The 14290-nt window shown below is 46.2% G+C and overlaps 1 long non-coding RNA gene across 2 annotated transcripts; it reads left to right on the top strand.

Annotated features, from left to right (window-relative positions):
• Window positions 1–8118: 8118 nt before the first annotated feature.
• LOC148057464 (uncharacterized) lies at window positions 8119–13915 on the top strand. Of its 2 annotated transcripts, XR_015699847.1 has the most exons (4): window positions 8119–8220; window positions 9765–9894; window positions 12313–12499; window positions 13280–13915. It is a non-coding gene; the product is annotated as an uncharacterized LOC148057464 (long non-coding RNA). The 2 variants fall into 2 exon arrangements; XR_015699853.1 differs by lacking the exon at window positions 13280–13915 and having other exon boundaries at window positions 12313–13096.
• The last annotated feature ends 375 nt before the right edge of the window (window positions 13916–14290 follow it).

Raw genomic sequence — 14290 nt, 5'->3', positions numbered from 1 at the left:
CTTCTGCTTCCCGCCGCGCCGGGCCGGGCGGCGGCCGGCTCCCTGCCCGCGGGCGGGCGAGCGAGTCCCGGCAGGCGGGCGGGGAGGGGTCCCCGCAGCGCGCGTCGGAGGCCCGCCCGCCGCCGCCGCGGTGGGGTCGGCCTCCCAGCCCCACGCGCGTTACGGCCCTGCCCGTGGTCCGCCGGCCGCCTTCCCGCCCCCGCCGGCTGCAGCCTCTGGTGCGAGAGGCCGCTGAGCGGCCAAGCCTGAGGGCGGGAGGCCGGAATATGCTGGAAGTCCCCGCCGTTCCCCCGGCTGGGCCCGGGGAGGCGTAGCGTGCCGCCGCGCCTCGCGGCACGGGGCCGAATCCCTTTTAAAACCATGGCAGGACTTGGCGCTGCGCTCGAGGGTTGCATTCCTGAAGCCTTATCGGGAGGTTCTACAGAAAGAGCCGATGAAGGGAGACCCTACGGCCTGGAGCGCCGATAGCGCGACCTGCGCGCGGTCGCCCTTGCGCTGCGCCTCGCTGGGCGGGAACGTCGCCGCTTAGCAGTAGTTGGTGGCTCATGGCCACCTGGCAGCGTACGCGAAGCGATCTCACAGGTTCAGCGGCCGTACCCGTTCCGCTCTTTCCTAGCTGACATGTCCTCCCCGCTGGCTGTCTCGGCGCGCAACCCGAGCGCTGAGCCCGAGCGATCTTCTTGGCTGAGGAGACCATCTCTTCAGAGCCAAGGTGGAGAGAAACATGCGAATGTGGGGGGGAAATTATACATATATATTAAAATACACACACAGAGAAAGCTGCTTTGTGAGTAGACCTGCAAAGAAAGTTTCAGTGCTATTAGCCTGTCACTGTATTTCAGGGACTAAAATTACTGAAAATACTTCCTTCTTGAAAACGGCTTAGAAGCAGCCATTAAATAGCAGCATTCCTCCCTCCCTCCCCCCCCCCAATGTGTTTTTAAATCAATTACTGAAACGGAAAATCACAATCAGATAAATACAACTAGCAGTGTGAAAGCGTGAGTTTCCATACTGTAAGGACACCACACTACAGTATTTATTCAGAGAAATCTCTTAAGCTCCTGAGGATGTTTTAGCTGACTAGTATCAGTTGGATAGGGCTGTAACTGACAGATCTTTCCTTTTTAATACTTTTTGTAAAATCACAGTGAAACATCTTGCCAGATATTCATCAAAAATGCTATAGACTGCAAAAAAGTGGGAGTTCTGGGCAATTAACCAGTTACGTCAATGTTAGGGGAGATAAATCATCACTGAGAACCCCGAGATAAACTCTTAGTGAAACAGTATTTTTAGTTGGTGGGGTTTTTTAGTGCATACGTGTAATGTATGAACCATAAATAAAACTAAAGCTTACATCTCCTAATAAAACAATTCACGCTTCCACATTATTATATTCATACCCCGTGCAAGCAGGTGGACAACATCACAGAAAACAGAGGCAAGTTTCCCAAGGAACTTGCAATGGCAATAGGTGACTACCTTTTAAAAGGTTTTGTAACGACGAAGCTGATGTTTTACCTTTATATGGAAACCACCCACTTTCTGAACAGAACAATCTGTCAGTTAATTACGGTTTGACCACGCAGTTCGCTGGCCCGCATCTGGAGCTGCAATCCCCAGCGTCTTTGGAACTCCTGCTGCGCGAGGGAGCCAGGACCACGTCCAGAGCACGGACTGACAGAAGATGACGTCAGCGCTTGGCCATTTAAGGCTTAAACTGGTGCCCAAAACCTCCTTTGACAGTAGCAGCACACAGCAGAAGTGCAGCACTGAGTATATTGAGGTCTGGTTCTGGCTGCTTTGTACCTTCTGGTTTATTTCTACTGCTTTGCACCCCCCTCATGCCGCCTACTTCATGAACGTTACTCCAGGTCTCCTGATTTAAATGTGTGAGAGAAACATTCAACGTGCAAACGCATGCACACGGAGGCGCACTCAGAAGAAGGAGACAGCAGGCTCTAGGGATGTTATTGTTGACAGTAATACTTGAAAGAAAAGCGAGTTTCTAGAAAACAGTTTCCAGCCCTTCTCTTCTTTGGAGGGAGCAGGGAGAGAGAAGCTCTACTTTTCTCAAATTGTTCAAGTACCTGAATGTTCGTGCACACGCACGTAAAATCCAGAACCCAGAGATTCTCCAGTGTTACTCAGGAACACGGAAACGTGTAGGTAAGTTAGTTAGACATCATTTTGAAATGAGCTGAGCTGATTTGTCCTCCGCTCGAACTGGAAGACTGTCCCAGGGCCACCCTGCCCGTGCTGTTGGGAGCTTCCTTCCAATTTTCACTCTGAATTTACACAGGGGTGTAGATTTGCTCACATGCCGGCACTGCATTGCCCTTTGACTCAAATAGCTTTTTTTTTTTTTTTTTAACTCCAGAGTGTTTACCCCCAGGGTACTTACAGGCAGCAATAGCATCCCCTGGCAGACTTCGTGTTCTCTCTTTGATAGACTAAACAGGCTCTTCTTGTCCCCCGTGGTGAGACAGTCCGCATCGTGTAGGAACACGGAGTTAAGGTCATTTAAATAGCCTTGGGTCGGATCCTCAAGTTGGGTGGACTGGTATCGCTCCAGCTCTGGATTTGTGCCGCAGCTTTCTGAGTCCGCACAGAACAGCCGCCACCTGCGATACAACTCGGAGAAGCAGCCGGGGACTGAGCTGACCTCGCTCTCCCTCTTGCCAGGCTAACTCACCACTGCCAGCGGCCTGACTAATGAAGGGCTTTATGCAATTAAAAAACAAAGTAGCAGTGCTGAAGTCCTGAAGGTGGAAAAACTGTTGGAGTTGTCTCTGCCCTGTGAAACTGGTTCAGGAGCAGAAGGCTGCGGTGAGGCCCTCAGCATCCTGTGAGCCCTGAGTTAAAAAGGGACCGCGCTGTCACTCTTCATAGTTTCCTGAATATGAAGGCAGCAGTTTCTGTAGTGACCCAGCATCTCCAAATGTTAGTGGTACCAAGCCTGGTTATTTCTGCTTTATGCAGGGAAGTGTGCTTGAAATCTGTAAGTATATACATATTTAAATTGAACTCTCCAGCTTACAAGAAAATGAGGCTATTCTCCATTTCCCAGTGACTGATAGATACTCTTAAACTCTCCTGGCATTGTGAATTTTGATAGGGATTAACTGCTGTCGTGAGACATGGGAATGGAGCTTATGAAATTGATGTTTGTCAGGAGGAAGTGGAAGGGTGAAATACACATTTCCCTTTTCTAAAGTTTGATCGATGACAGCTGTTTGGAAGACAGGTAAAATGAAACAGGATGGTTTGCTATCTGCAATTTTCCAACTAGAATCTGGCAATCCTGAAGAAGAGTTTTCTGATTATAGGAGTTGTCAACAAAAAATAAGGGAATAAAAGGTAATTTATCGCAGATTACCATAAATGACTCCATACCAAAACTCTTTGTACTGGATGAAGAGATTATACATTCCCACAGACAGTGGCAGAAAAACGCCACAAATTCTTGAAACCACAAGATGACTTCTGTGGACAATGTTACAGCCGGAGTTATCAGAGCCGCAGAGTCCTCCGAGCAACAGAGCAAACCACAGCTTAGCTGAAATCCTCGCGGGGGCTGGAGCTGTTGTAATCGTTACTGCCTACACCTCTGCCGGCAGCTACTACAGCTACGGCAGGAGGCATCAGGCTGCCGTAGGCAACCGTGGAGGGTTGATCTGTGTTCCTGATTCCAAAACCACTTCCATACATGTACTGTCGACACTGCTACATGTTCTTCAGCAATGCACCTCAAAGAACTTTGCAAATGCGGGTAAGCGGAATTATTTCCGTATTACAAAGAGGAGAGAAAGGAGGCAAATGCCTTCTTGGTTGTGCATTAAAGCCCTGTCAAGGCAATCAGCGTAACTCAGGTCCCCGCGTCCCGAAAGCTGAGCACCAGTCTGTGCAGCTCCCTTCTTGCTGGATGAAAGTCCTGTCCCAGCTCTTCTGGGCGGAGGCGCTGGAGCTGGGTGCAGAATCCCGTTGTTAGGTTGTTCGACTGACACGCAGCATTACTCGCTAGTTCAGTTTCTTGTAGAGCTAACCTGTCTTGTTTTCAGCAAGGTAGGGTTTTCCTAAGCCATCATCAGCGGCGTGACATGGACATCCTTCGATTACACAAATGTTTCCCATTGTGACACGCACAGACTGAGTTGTGTTAGCATTGCAGTCAAACATCTGGGACCTGCAGCTTCCTTAGCAAATTTTGGAATTTCCTTTCCAGCACAAACTTCTTGTTCCCATAACATATGAAGAAGGCAATTTACAGAAGTAAATAGCAGCTTCCCCGTTCCTGTTCAAGGTAATGAGCAGCTGACACTGTGTTAACCGTACAAGCTGAAAGCCACGCACAGGGAGACAAATCTGAGAAAAAGAAACGCCAGCTTTGTTACCTGGATTGATTACAGGTCTATGTTCTATATTCCAGTGTCATATTAAATACTGTATTAAAATTAAAGCAGTATTTTACAGATTTTGTTTTTAATTTGTGTTGATACTAATTGCAAAGCCAGACCTTGTAACTGCCAGTAAACTCAGCAACCCCTATACGCTAATCCTCTTACTGTGTCTTCGGCTCTTCCATTTTAAGCTATGTGTTTTGTTTGTTTCTTTTTTTTTAAAGAAAAAGAGTTTTGTTGCCTGTTAGATATTAATGCACTAAAAGATTCTCTTCCAGAACTGTATAAATCCTTCCTTGTAATTATTTCTTTTTATCTTTCATGTTCATATGGTGTCTTAAGCCCTTTTTGTTTTAGAGCCCCACAACTCCTCGAGGTACAGTATTCATCGCTACTGATAGAGATGGATTAATGTGGATTCATTAAGCTGCAGCCAACACAGTGACTTGAATGCGATGGTTTTACATAATATACAGCTCTAAATAGCATGACTGGCACGTTTGAAGTGACCCGAGAGATTCAGGCATTTTTGGTATCAGCTTTTCATGAGGTTAGTCATCTCCCATTAATTCCCTTGTAAATATCTTAGAGGGTACTGTTTGTTGTTAAAAGGCTGTACATAAAGGCCTTTCATGCAAGAGGGAGGATATGTTTCCGCCATACAGCAGGTTCGGCAACAAAGTCGTTTTAGGAAGTTCATGCCCCTACTCACTTGTATTTGCCGCTTCTGCCCGGTGTGTTGCCCACTCCAGTGTGCCAGTATGACTGGACTGGAGCTGCGCTGTCAGCCGGGTAATGGAAATGTTCTGCATTAAAATGAATTACACCTTAGGAATCTCAGGTATTGCTTTAATACAGTAAGAATCTATCACATAAATACATGTTATTTATTTGTGAATGGCATAAGCACTGAAGTGAGAATAGCAGACTGGAAGCTAAACTCTCAAAATATATGTTACTGATGATTTATATTAGTACAGAGTGCTATCAGCAGCTGCATCTACAGTAATTTACTGCAAATATAAACAAAGGTGCACGTTATGCCCTTTGAAGGAACCTTTTTAACTGCATTTCTTCAACACCAAAGCTGTATCTTGTTAAAAGTAAACATAGAAATCCTCCAAGGAGATTAAGAAAATAAAGCCTTATACAATTAAAATATTGGCAGGCTCAGCCGAGAAGTTAATACCAAAATAACTCACTGTCACATCTGCAGCTCCCCAAGCAGCCCTCTTGGAGGGGCTTCCAGGAAATCAGTAGGGAACACATCTGAGCTCTGTTTGATGAATAGGACCAGAAGAAGTTAAATCCAGGAGAGCAGGAATTTTTTTTCTTTAGCTACTACAGTGACAAAACGCCCATTGACTTCTAGGCGGGCGGCTGCACACCTGTGTGCAGAATCGCCCTCCTGTGCTGTGTCGGTGGCACGTGAGCGTGCCTACCAAAGATGCCTTGGCTTAACATCCCCACCCTTCCCTTGCTCACTCGCTCGGCCATTTCGGCCATGACTGTGTAGTCATAGGGCTGTGCCGCCCTGTTGCATGAGATTAAGAATGCTCTTGGTAATACGCTGGAATGATGGGAATGAGCCCAGTATTCATGGATGAGTCTAAACAAAATTTCCAGGAAAATGAGGCTGCCATCTAGCCGATAGATCACATGGCTCCCCAGCAGCAACCCAGGTCACCGTAAGGCCCTGCTCCGTGCTCGCTGTCAGTCTGTGCAGAAGCTGGCCCGGGGCTGGGGGTGAGGGAAGCTGTAGGAAAGGGGCAACAGCTAATATTTTAACATCCAGATTTTGCTGAGGTGAAAAACTGCATCATTAGCTTTGCAGATGTTGGCTGGGGCACAGCAAACTACAGTCACAGGTATTTATTTGGCATCCAAACTGTTTCAGAGGCAGCATCATCCTTCTTTCGGCTTTCCAAAGGTGTCCTGTAAGTGCCAAGAAGAGAGCTGAATGCTCTGTGAGACTCCACCTACTCCGGTCAGAGCAAGGATAAACCAGGTTCTCCAAACTGATGTGAATTCTCATTGCTAGAGCAGAATAAGGTCTTAGTTTTTCCAAGCACACAAATGCTGAGGCACTGTCACTGGTAGCACGCTCTCCAGGATATTCAGTGCCTGTGACCTACCTATTCCACAGATCAAGACATGTTTTGTGGTTAAAATATTCATTGGCCTCTTGAGAAGACAGACGATGAACATGTGAAAACCCATCAGTGGCTTCCGCGCAGCTGGGAAATGCCATGCTTTGAAAGCCAGCTGGATTTTTAGGAACATTGCTTCTGCCAACAGATACCGATAAGCTGTTTTCGTAATAGTATCACAAACTTCATCTTCCACCTACTTGACACATTTCTTTGCCACACCAAACAGATCAGTCCTGCACCAGAAGTGGGTCTGGGATTCAATACTGCTGGGAACTGAAGCTTTCAAGCATGCGTTTTCTGACAAAGGTGTCAAGGTTTTCCTTGCAGAGTTGAAGAAGTAGAGGGAGGGAGCTAGCTTGGTACCTGTGACCGTGAGCAATCAGATTTAAAAAAAAACCAAAAACAACAGCGGTGATGTTTTCTGCATGCGGTTGGTCTATAGTATAGCAAATAAGACCCAGCTGCAGAGCTCTTCTCCACAGCGTTTGCAGACGGGCTGCGGGCAGGGCTCACAGCCATCATGGCCGAGCACAGCTGGGCTGCATGCATTTCTGTGTGATAGCCAAATATTTTGTGTCCTACCATTCTTGGCTGCCCTTTTGTATGTTCTCCATATCAGATACCACGGTGTACAAGGAACCTGCAGTGGATTCTTAGGACTAGCGGAAAACCATTTACCACATCATTCTCCCACATGGTGGCATTGCTTGCAAAAAGTATCCTCATTCTCAGTGTGTGACGCTTTGTTTTCTGGTGCTTTATCCAGAGCTCTGCTGCCTTGAGGGACCATTTACCTTCAGGCATGCCTGCTCTTCATTGCTTACTCTGAGACTGAACACTGTTCCAGATCAGACGAACCATGTAGCTCTCCAAAACCAGCAGCCAGACTCAGGAGCTCTCAGGGGAGCTGTGCGGGAACATGCAGAAAGCGGAAACTAGAAAAGCTCTGCTGACTCTCCTCCTGTCCCCGGTGGCATGGACTGGCTTTCAAAGTGTCGGTCACATTGCGCACCGTGGAGTGACAGAGGTCAGGCAGGTACGAAGGCAGGCTGCTCCATGACCAATGTGCCGCCCTAAAGGGCTGCATGGATGGGAGGAAACCAACGATTTCGGGAAGCCCGTATACAAGACTCACAATGAACACACCTCATTGCAGAGGGGAAGTATCGGTAAGTAAAGTGCATTAAGGTGGATGACCTCTGGACCTCCTCTGGAGGTCATCCTTCTTGGAGCAGGGTGAACGTCCAAGTGAGATCACATCGCTCAGGGCCTCGTCATGCACAAAACCTAAGCGAGGCAAGACTTGACAGGCTGAAATTAGCAGTCTGAGTCACGCGGCAAGAAATTGGTTGTCAATGTGGTTACTGTCGAACGAGTGTAACGACAGATTGTCAAGTACCTAACCAACAGCTCTTTTTTTGCAAGAGTTGAGATATAGAAATGATTTGTAAATAATTTGTAAGATTTCCTACCTACATCTTTTCAGGAATATAAGTGGATTAGACTGCTGGTCCTTCTGGATACCGTCCTGCTGCAAAGCGATTGTTACCACACACTTCAAGGAAAGATGCAAGGAGCATGAAGGTAGACGGTGTGGGATAACCAGCCCCTTTTCCCAAAACTGCAGTGGTTGGATGCTGGCTTCTCCCCAGAAGCACGAGAGTGTAAATCCCTTCCAAAGCTCTTGTTTATTTTCCTGCATGTATTACCAGTCCTCTTTTGACTCCTGCTAAGATTTTGGTTGTGATGATACTAGGAAGGAAGGGATTTGGCTGAGTAATTGCACGTTGTGCAAAAATTTTATTTCCTTTTTATCAGTTTTAAATGTGTCCCTTTTCAACTTAATTGAACATTCCCTTGTGTTTATACTGCAGAAGGGAAACTAGCAGCCTGTATTTATGAGCGGATTTTCTGGACAAGGGCTAGGACTGGCTTCCCACTGCTTCAAACCGGGGGAAATCACACCAGAATAGAATAAGCAATTGAAGTGTTCTGGTTAATCAAACTCAACAGTAATTTGCAACAGAAGAAAAATCTTGAACAATTCCTTAGAAAAGTTAGTCCTTACAACGCACCAAATATTTTTTTTCTATTCCACCCCCCACACACTGTTTTCCTTCCAGGAAGGATTCAATACAATTTCTTACTATAAGGCAAAAATCAGGCAAACACCCTAACCCTAACCCTTTGTTCCAGCTGTAAAACAGACACAGGAACATCCCTTATTAAAGGGGCTAATTAAGTACACGATCCCATTTTCCTTCTCATAAAAGTTGTTGGAAAGCAACCCAAACAATGTCTTTATTAAAGTTTTGCTGGGAAAATTCCTTTTTTTGGCAGGGGAAGGGTAATTGTGATAGCAAGCTGCTTCTGTTCCCAAATTCCCTGATGTGCTGGGGTCACATCACATGTTTACACCCTGCTTTAACAAGGAACAACAACACAGACAGACGTGCTTATTTTTGGTTTCACTACATTTGAGCAGATGTTATAGGCTCGATTATCCCAGTACTTCAGCTGTACCATTGCATTATTCTCTAAGCTCCATTTCTTTGGCTGAAACCGTTTGTTCTGTAAGCTGGTGCTTCTGCTCCTCCATGTAGTAGAGCCTGGCAGCTACCTTCAGTAAGCAAATTTATCTTCTTGGATTGCTTCTGCAGCGTAGCTACAAATCACATTGAATGTACAGCTGAACAAAACGCATTTTATACTATGGAGTATCTGCCCATTATAAGAACATCCAGCGTTTTAACACAGGATCATTAGTCACCAAGAGTAAATTGATTAATTATCGACTTCTGCATAGTTCAGTCAGTGTTCAAATAAGCCACACTTGTGTAACGCAGGAATATTCTAGGTTCAGCATCCTCACAGTATAGCTGAGTTTCTCCATATATACCAACGTTGTGAAACAGAAAGACATCCTGCAGCTCCTGAATCACAGCTTTGAAACGCAGCATGACAATTATTTCATTTGGAGGCCAACGGTGATGAGCTCTGTCAGCGTGGCGAGTAATTATAAGAAATAGGGATCACTTGACTCATCTTTTTCTTCCTGCCTTTGCCAACTCTTCAAACATACTGTTTTCACCATCTAAAGCCTACTCCGTTCATTTACTGCATCACTTTGTGCTGGAGCTATATTTTACAAAAAGGGACTCTGCATTTTTAATTTAAAGTTGTTTTTTTTTTCTCTTTGCAACAACAGGAACATTTTAAACGCTTTCCGAGGAGGACACGCAATTTAGAATGCCTAAATGAAGTTGAAAATAACTGAAAATAATGAGCCAAGCCAATAAAACTGGCAGTGGAATTGGCCAAACGGTAGCTCAAACAAGGTAAATCAGATAGATACTTAAAAAAGAGCTGAATCATTTTCTTTAAAAATCCAGCTGAACACGCAAATCCTTCTCTCTGTCACCTAACGTCTGCCACATCTTCTACTTTATGAACACACATACACTTTGCTTGGTCAAAAGGCAGAATCTTTCACTACAATGTATAGCAAGATGAGGCAGCTTTACACTATTTCGGTAATTCAGTAGGATTATAACGAGAGGGCAGTTGTTAAAATTTTATTATTTTAGTAGCAGTGTTCTCCAGAGAAAATACTAATAAATTTCCTACACCGTGACTGTCTAAACAGGTTATCCAACAATTATATATTAATTATTAATCTCCTAGTGATTCAGAAGCCACCCCATGGCTTTCTAGTGCAGGAACTCTACTGCTTTTGCAACCTAATGATATGATTTTTCCAGTTGCGGTGTTGCATCGCTCAACCAGAGGGAAGGCTAATCACAGAGGGACTGATAAAGTTAGAGGGATGCCTAAGGTTATATCTTGCCTTGCTTGGAGGAGGTTGTGAAAAAGTAAACAAATTCAGCAGGCGACATATAGAAAACCAGTTAGATGAGAGAGTATAACTACAATTAGAGTGGGAATGTGTTTTAAATGGCCTGTGTAGGGATTAATGTAAATACCTGAAAATAAACAAATAGGTAGGAAGATCTTTTTCTCATGCATTCCCCAAGAACACCTTTTCCAACTTGATGTTTAAGTGGCAAGCCTGAGAGCTGTAATTTGCATTATCTGTGCGCATTCTTGGCTGTACATGTTTGCCATGCAGGAAAACAAGATTGATTTCTCATTCTTAAGCACATTTATAATGTCTGTGCAAATGAATGTAGGGCATATCCCGGCTAGATCAATATTTATGCAACCTACTTTAGAAAGAGCAAGGGAGTTGCTTCAGAGCAGCAGGGGATCTTGTCATTTCTCTTCCTACGGTTTCCTCTTCCCCTTTTCAGTGAAATTTGCTCGCGTAATACTCCATGCTCGCTGCCGATTAAAGGGAGTTTTAATGAAGGGGGACCCCCTCATCCCTCTGAAGGGGTGAGATGCTGCCAGGAGCGGCAGCCGGAGGCAGAGCCAGCGACTGGGGAGCGGCTGGGGCGGAGGAAGGGGGTGTGTGTGTACGTGTGTGTGTGTGTGTGTGTGCTCGGAAGCTGTGGGCCAGGCCCGGCGCGGCGGGCTGCCGTGAGGAGCGCGCGGTTATGGCGACCTGCGCCAAGGCAGCGATGATTTATGCCCCCCTCCGCAGCGAGGGGAGCTCTCCTCGCCGGCCCGCGGTGGAGCTGGCGGCTTCCTCCCCCTTCCTCCGGCCCCATCAAGCCACTTGTCTTTGGCCCGTGGCTTTGCACACTTCATTCCACTTGCAGAAGAGCGACAATTAATTATCCTAATTAAATCCAACTGCGGAATATCGAATACTTTGGTTTATTTCATACTTTAAAGGTTCACCTCTTTCGTGCATGCTTTCCCCAAATTGCTTGTCACAGCTAATCTCTTTCATTCATTTTGAAACAGAGGGGGGGAAAGAGAACAGTACCTATAATAAATCAAAAGGCAGTAGCGAAACATTGAAAAGAGCCAACCTCCAAGCAATATGCCAGCATCCATGTTGAAAAGGGTCCTTCTAAATAGCTGTTTTCTCACAGCTCAGCTTCCATTTTCTTGATGCTTAGGAGGGGGCGGCTTCACCAACCCAGAGACAGAAGTGGCCTCTCTGAATAACCTTTACTCTTTCTTCTGCCCTATTTACCAGAAACTCCTGTTTTTTACCCTGGCTTGAATAAACTCAGGGGCCTTCAAATGCCCCTAGTGGTGTTGGTTCCTGCACAGCGGTACATGTCTTTAGAAATAAACTGGGAGTTGAAGATCAGTAACTTTACAATACCTGTGTCCTCTGATTCACTAAGTCAATTTAATTCTCCATCCAATAGAATACACTTTGCATATACAAAACATGCCTTGCGAGCATTATTTTTTCTCGAAAGGGGCTCCACCATGGTTCAAACATGACAAACTCTAGGCTATTAAGGAGTCTTGATTACCATGGCTGTACCACTGAAATGCATCATTAGCAAATACAATATATTGAATGCCTCTCTTGTAAATAGTTCAATTTTTCTGAGTAACTTACTAGGCAATAAGAACGCTGTCACTTCTGTGTTGACAAAGTATCTTAGTTACTGAGTAACTATAGAGATGTTTCCCTTATGCTTGACGTAATTATCAAAATGCCTTTCATTAGCTGGTGAAAACTTTAGGGCTCAAAGCGCAATTCCTAGAACATGGTTCGCTGTTTGCAGTGGCATACAAATTAGGGTGGCAGTGGCATACAAATTAGGGCGGCACAGGCCAGCTATGCACTCACAGCTAAAAAGATTTCCAATTTATTTTTTTCTTCCCAGCAGCCCCTTAGAAGCAAACTGGAGACGCTGAGGCCACCCTCCAAATCAAGTCTCAAATTCAGGCTGCCCCGGGCATGCAGGCAGGACGAGAGACAACCACAGACATGTCCAGTGGCCACAGCTACAGCAGGAGCCACAAAGTACTTTGTTTCTTTTAAAGCTCCAGCTCCTGGAGTCCTGTGATTAGGTAAGGACTTAAACTTTGAGTTTGCTTGTTCAGAAATGGAGACGCATTTGAAAGCATGTGCAAAGCTTGCCCCAAGATCTCCAAACCCAAACCGATAATGGTTTTGCTATGTCCCCGATCTGTAATCTTTCTCCAGGGTCCCTGGCCTGTGCTCGTTTAGTACTTCGGGGTGGTTCAGATTTTGCTCTGCTGCAGTTCACTCTCTACAGATCTTGACTCTCTGGAGCCTCTGACGGACCCCGCAAATCTGTATGTGTCCCATGGCCTGCAGAGCACAGGCTAGTGCGCTGCAGTGGCGGGTACTTCCCACTTGGTGTTCACGCTGCGCTCTGCGTGGGTGATTTTTCTCCTACAAACAACACATAACGTATAGAAATTCAGCCTGAGCTGTGCTCAGTAAAGGAACGCAGACTGGAAGAGACCCCAGTGGGCTATTTACTGTCTCTGACTGACGTAGGGTATTATATATACCATACAAAAATATTACTTATAGTACAATGTAAATAATAATATACAAACTGTATGCACATTGTTCCAACAGATTGTTTTTGAAGATCTGCAGTGATGTAGGTCGTGGAGCCTCCATCACTGTCATCTGTCATCTGCCTCGCTGCCCTTACCAGCTATAATTATTTCCCAGTGACTAACCAGAAACTTCCTTGCTGCCCCACAGGCAGAGAGCAGAATAATTCCCTTCTGCTTTGCAGCCCCACATGTTGAAATACTCTTCTTTCGTTCTTCAGGTAGAACAACTGCAGTACATTTGGTCTTTCCTCACAGGTGATATTCTCCAGCCCCCGTGGCTGCCCCTGCTCTGTGTCTGACCAGGGCACACTCCTTCTTGGGGTCCCTGAAACCAACTGCCTAACCTCCAGCTGCAGCTCTGCCCCTGCGGGGTAGAGGAAAAGGGCTCCTGCCTGTGCCTTGCAAGCTCTATCCTTGTTTGTACGTCCCAGCATGGCGTTTGCCTTTGTCTCAGAAACACGGTGCTCCCAGGCTTTAGCTTGCGAGCTGGGATCCTGCCCAGCCATCTGCCAGCCAGGCTATTGCCCAGCTGGATTTGACCATCGTTCCTGCCTGACAGCACTGTCTCGTACGAACTGGTCCCTACTCTGAATTGCGCCCTCTGTTTCCCCCTGTCCCACCCCACGGGGTCGGCGTGCAGACCAGTGTGGCGTCCCTGCTGCCCTCGGCGGCACCAGCAACGACGCTGAGCGGTGCCAGCCCTGGCACCAGCCTGCCCTGTTGTTCCTGGTACATCTTGCCACCGCGCCACTGCCGCCCACCTGCTTGCTGCAGTTTTCCGACAAGCTTTGCGTCACCCTCTCATAAATCTGTCTTTTGAGCTTACTTATGATGAGAATGACATCAGAGACACTGTCAAAAGTACTGGAAAGCCAAGACACATGACATTTATGGCCTCTCTCCTTTCTGTGTGACTGGCTGGGAAAGGAAATAAATTTGCTCTTGCTCATTTAGTGCTCGTTCCTTTTATCATCAAGTGTGAGCTAGTCGGTTTGATTATTTCCTCCAATATTTTCCTGGGCACTGAAATGAAGTTGGCTAATCTTTAATTCCCGCAGCTTCTCCTTTCCCCCCAGTTTTAAAGGCAGCCACCCTATTTGTCCTTCTCGACTGTCACAGCCTGACTCATCCTCCATCAAGTCTTACAGACAACTACTCCTGGCCCAGAGGTGTCATTAGCCAGGTCTTCAAGTATCTGAGGCTAATAATTAACTTCTGCATGAACTCTTTCCCCTGTCCCCTCCTTATTAGAGGCACCTGTCTTAC

The sequence above is a fragment of the Nipponia nippon genome, unplaced genomic scaffold, assembly GCF_047370975.1.
Source record: "Nipponia nippon isolate SJK-2023a ecotype South Korea unplaced genomic scaffold, ASM4737097v1 scaffold_1, whole genome shotgun sequence".
Classification (NCBI taxonomy): Eukaryota; Metazoa; Chordata; class Aves; order Pelecaniformes; family Threskiornithidae; genus Nipponia; species Nipponia nippon.
The sequence above is the reverse complement of the archived record's forward strand: the minus strand, read 5'-3'. Positions and strand labels throughout refer to the sequence as shown.